The sequence below is a fragment of the Magnolia sinica genome, chromosome 3 (assembly GCF_029962835.1).
Source record: "Magnolia sinica isolate HGM2019 chromosome 3, MsV1, whole genome shotgun sequence".
Taxonomy (NCBI): Eukaryota; Viridiplantae; Streptophyta; class Magnoliopsida; order Magnoliales; family Magnoliaceae; genus Magnolia; species Magnolia sinica.
Genome location: NC_080575.1, coordinates 125570498 through 125576538, shown reverse-complemented (window position 1 = coordinate 125576538; position 6041 = coordinate 125570498).

Sequence of the window (6041 nt, the reverse complement as noted above, 5' to 3'; positions counted from 1 at the left end):
TTTGGTCAATTTTCCCAGAGTGCATTCGCGTAGTACCAGCATAGCTCACTTCATTGCCAGCGTACATAGGGTTGTCAAAAGGCCAGGCCTAGGGTTTTCTTAACACTAGATTTTGAACTGTTCGGGCTGAGCCTAGTCAAAATTTTACATTTGTGGGGCCCACGCCTAGCTGATTGACAAGCCCCAAGTGTACGCGAGCACATTCATCCTCAACAATCCACGTCAGGTTGGCCCCACGTTGTATATGACAGGCCATTCCACTCATAAGGTGGGCTACATGTTGAATCTCAACCAGTGGCATTCTGTGTAAACTTTCCATCATTTTGTACATGTGTGGTCCGCTTGTTGAGTAGACCACCAGCTTTTAAAAAAAAAAAATAATTCCACAACCTGATGCGCTGATTTGTTGTCACATGCTGTCTGGATGTTTGCTAAGGTGTGTGTGGGCTTTTAGATAAAACGGTTGATCCAAGGGTTGAGAGAGCTTGAAGCCAGGCCAAGAGCCCCCATGTATGACCTGGGGGCCTTGATTGCAGATTGAGCGTGTTTGGTTATGGTACCATTTGATCTGTCTCCAGAAACCATTTAATAGGCGAAAACTTGGGCCACCTCACGGATTAGCCAATAGCCCCAAAACTTGTGAAAGTTGGAGCTGTTGTCATGCTGCTTTCGCCGTGAGTCTCCAGTGTTGTGTAAAACAAGTCTAGAAAGGCCCTATTTGAGATAGAGAAAATGATAATGTGAATTTGGCAAATCCATGAACTAGTTCAAGCAATCCTGCGGAGTGGATTTTTTCTAACCACGTTTGGCAAGTGCAGTGCAGGTGCGTGTCCAATAAAGCTCTTGTACACGCCACACATGTGCCTGCATGGCACATGGGTGCCAGATCCAATTATCCATCAGGTCGGTCTGACCTTGTACATGATTTCCCAAAAAATAAATCTGGTCCAATCAGCACGTAGGCCTCAGTGTAGGAAACAGGTGGATGAGCTAGAAATCTTCAGCTAAGTTTTCTGAAGTCGTATATTTGTTTTGCTGACGGTGGCCCACCTGACCCGTATATAAACCTGATTCTCGGGCTAGGGAATCAATATAGTGGTGCTGTTCTGATGGATGGATTGAATCTTGGACCCTTCCTCCCATGCTGGCTGGCACATGCGTGGCTTGAATGTGAGCTTTAATGTACACGCGTGTGGGCTTAGCAAAGCTCTTTTCTAACATGACCAAGGTTGCAATTGGGCCAGGTCCGATGGCCCTCATACATGTCGTTTAGGCCAGCCAAGGGATGTGGATGGTGGTAGATACGTTGGTCTAGGCCAGGCCTGCTTTTGGGCGTTCAATCTGATACAAGCCAAGGTGAAATCATATCAGTTTTCAGCCGTTGAATTGAGGCCCACATCCAACCAACAGCTCCTCAAGGGTTAGCATGTGCATCAAAGACGATGCCCACGGTCTATCTAGGGAGGCCCACAAGATGGACAATCAGAATTACGAGCAACGCTGCTCTCTTAAACAGACATTCCATTCATCATCACACGTCCCTCTTCTCACCTGCATCAATATCTTATATTGGCGAGTAGGGCCGGACGAGCCCAACTTGTCAACCTGACATGACCTGAATAAACCATGCTTAGAAGCCAGACGGACCAGCCGACCCATCTCGTTGCTACCCATATCATGAATCAAGGCTGGACCCAGTTCATATCTGGGACTGGCGACCTGACTAGGGCGAGTCTTGACTTGACTCAGGGGGAACCAATCAGATCGAGTTGCCGAGTCTTTAAGCCATGAGAATGGCTGGCTACTGAGAAGAGGCCTGAAGAAACATCTCATCAAACTGAATCCTTCAAATGACGGAGAGGGCGATGGGATGGAAACAAGGTCCTGCATGAAAAGAGAAATCGGGTTTCAGCTGTTTTCTCTCACTCATCACACCTCCAGAAAGCAGTGGGAACTGATATTTTCATGACTTCTTCGATTCCATGGTTAAATTCCTCGTGCCAACGGAGTGGAGGTTCCAAGGAAAGGAGAGAGGGTGTTCTACTTCCTTCCAGGCCATTTGGAGCAGGTGCAATCATACGTCCTCCCTCCCTCTGCACTCATCGCACGTGTCAAAGTGTGAAATATGTTTGAGATATGAGCTTCTCATCTACTGGGACTCATTGTTTATATTTGAGCCATTTCTACTATCGTTTGGTTGTTTCATACCGCCACGCCATTTTGTTGTGGAGCGTATCTATCTATCAACTCTCTTTCAATGACATTTGACTCGAGGAAATTTCGGAATTATTTTAATGTAAAATTTTCATCAGGATCAATTATTAGAACTTTCAAGGATTACTTACTTGGCTTTTTCTGTAAATGTTTTTAATTTGAGAAAAACAATTAAAATTTCAATTTTTGTTTAAAAAAATATATCCACATTATCCTACTATAATCATTAAAAATAAGAGCTTTTACTCTCCATGATAAACTTGAAAAAGAACATTCATGAAATTTTTCTTTAATGCATCATTCACAAGCTTTACATTTATCATTAATAATCAGTAGACCAATCACCACGTTCTTTCAATTTAGCAATTTTAGGCATTCAAAGTTTAAATGGTCATATCTCATATGTCATACCCATGTTTCATAAACATCTTCCAATTTTAATGCAAAATTCCTTTTTAGTGGTATGATAAAAGGAAAAATCTTATTTGATGTCATTTTCAATTTTGTAACAATTTACTTATTCTTCTTATACAAGATCACACATTCATCTTTATTAACAATTAATTAAATATCTTCTTTAAATCAATTGTCTAATGCTTAGAAAATTTTGAGCCACACTTGGAATATAAAGAACATCCAAGATGAGTTTAGAATTATCTTCTTTTATTTGTATAACTATGACTCATTTTTCTTTAATATTTTAAAGTTTTACTTGAGATGCACCTTTTCATTTGAATCAACAAAACAACTTCAATTTTCTGTAATATGGTTATTACAACTGCTATCCAAATATCAAATATAATTTTATTCTTCTTAAGTTTTCAAACTAAATAAAATAAATTTTCTAATTTTTCCAGGCAAATTACTTCATTTTGTCTTATACCAACAATCTCTATTTATGTGACTTAAATTATTATTATTTCTGCATATGTTGCACTTATTACACCAACAATCCTTGCTAACATAACTTTGTCTCTTGAATTTCTTTGGTTGTCGAAATTCAACTTTCTTTTTCATTTTCCATGACCATGATTAAGGTTTGTTCTTCCTCAACTTCTTCTAGATTGCTATTTTTATTTTGGATGTGCTTCTTGATTTATTTATTTCTTCATATATATATATTTTGATATATATATTTTGGATTGAAAAGCTTGCTCTATGCTTTGCTTCATAAATATGCTCATCCTTTGTTCATGTGCTTAAAGATAACCTATGAGCTTATGTAAACTTAATTAAAATGAATCCTTTGATTTTTTTTAATGGAAATTATTATGTAATCAAATTTTACGGAGAAAGCTTTTAAACTCTTTTCTACAATTTTCTTATCTTGGATTGTATCTCCATAACTTCCAATCTAATTAATGATGACAAAACTCGAGAAAAGTAGGTTTAAATCGTCTTACCTTAATCAACAAAATAATCAAAATATCTCCATAGAAATTGACGTTTGATGGTAATCACTTTTTCTAATCCTTGAAATTCTTTCTTTAATATGTCTCATACTTCTTTTAAGCTTGTTGCAGGTAAAAGTCTTAGGAAAATGCTTTTTCTCACTCCTTGTTAAATGAAAAGTAAAGCTATCGTATATTTCTTTCTATTCTCCTTGACTGTTTTTTGTCTTACTTCTGTCCATGTTGCTATTGCTACTGCAATATTTGATGCATCATTGCCATCTTTGACTAACCCCTACAAGTCTTGTGAGATGAAAAGAGTCCTTAATTGAAGGCTTCAAAAATCTTAGCTTTCTCCTCCGGATATAGAAACAATTTTTTTGCAAATAATTGAAGTGGGTATTGGTAGAACTTGCTAGCATGGATGACCCTCGGTGAACCTAAGCTGTGATATGAATTTTGTCAGGGAGAGTGAAGAAGGAGAGACCAAAACTAAAAGGATATTATTGATGTAATGTAATCCTATTAATTTGGATTATATTGGTACAAAGCTCTAGCTTGCTAGCTTTTTTTAAAAAAATTATTAATTTTTTTTTTTTTTATTACCTTTCTATGAACCTTTAGCTTATTTATAGACTCACGGAGAAGATTCTATTTGTATGAGAAATACAAAAGAATGTAAATGGTGTTGAAATTTTAAGACTCAATACTTTTCTATGCATTACATTAATGTCTTTGGAAGACAAAAAAGGTTCATTCTAAAATCCATGTATTTATAGATTTTTCATATTTTAAAATAAATTTTCAAATTCTCTTTTAAACAGTATCTCCTCATCTCTACTTCCATGGATGATCTCAAGTGAGGGGACCTTTGATGGTTTGATGAATTTGTCCATCTACATACTAAAGTTTAAGCAATCATTGGCGTCCGAGGGATTCACAACGAATGAAAGGATTCAAAATGGAGATCTTAGAAGGTTACATTCACTATCAAACGCATTGTTTTGCTTTGTTTCTGCCAATGTTAATTAATTAATTTATTTATTATATAAGATATTTGCCTTCAATTGGAGTGCCTCGAGTGGTAGCGAAGAGTGCCAAGCTGTCTCATAGCTTCCCAAACAGAAAGAAATAGTGAGAGTTGCTTTATCGTTGGCAATTGCTTGTGAAATGTGTTGCTCTTGAATGAACGGTTATATGGGAGGTGGTGTAATAGCTCTAGCTTATTATTTTGTGGTAAAGCTTCTCATGACAATTATACCCTTTAAGCATTAGGACCTTGATTTTTCTGTATTTGGATAGAGAATCTGTGAGAACTTTAAAATCACTCTCTTTTTTTTTCAATATTTAGATTACAAATATAATGAGGATTTTTCAATCCCCTTTCCACTTCATTTATTGTAGTTTGGAAATCATGATTTATTTTTATTTTCCAAAAAATTCGTTTGTTCCTGCAAAAAATGACATGGGATCCCCTCTAATGTTTATTGAGAATCTCTCTTGGTAAAGAAATTATGATTACCTTTTTTCACAAAATCATTGTTTCTGCTGTTTGGATTGCAAGAAGAGGTAATGGATCCTCGATACTATTAATTTTCACTCCATTAATTATAGTTTGGAATATGATAACATCTTTTCATACCCTCACCTTGGATTCCTCACATCCAAACAGGAGGGGTGTGTTTTGGAATGTAGAAAACACTCCAAATGGAATTGGTTTTGTGAAAACCATGTTTGAAGAAAAAAAGATATCTTGGAATAAGATTTCCTTTCCAAGTTTTCTTAGAAAACCGTCTTGTCTTCGAAAGAAGTGGTTGAATCAATTTCTACGGCTGGAAGACAAGTGAACTTTCCCATTCGGTTTATTTTACAAGGTCTTTTCAGGTAAAAATTACTCTCCAAAATATACAACAAAAATTAGAATCCGATTATGTTTGATTTCCACAACAACTGTCATTAGTTTTCTATAAGTGCAATTTAGTTTCCTTTTTCCAAACACTGCCCCCCTAAAAACCCTGGAAATGAAATAGGTTTCCATGGAAAACCATTTTCTCCATTGGACACTTTGGAAACCGATTTCCACTTCTGAACTTTTACTAAAATCTGTGGACGTATGTTCTGCCCAGAAACTTTGTTATATCAATTTCCTAGGCACAGAAAGATGCGAGGTGAGTTTCGATGTGATATACGTGGAATCTATGTAAAGCTATAATCCATGACAAACGATGGAAGGAAGATAGAAATTGGTGAATTTTCATTTCCCAAGGATTCTACAAATTCGTGGGTCTGCATTAGCAGCCATTGGCCCTGAATTTCTAAAAGTTGCACTGAGTTTTGATAATAGATAAGGGGCCGTTAATCGAGTGGACGTCCCAGCTGGCTCCTTTTTTTTCATACAAACAATGTGGCCCACCTGATGAGTGAACCCCTGATTTT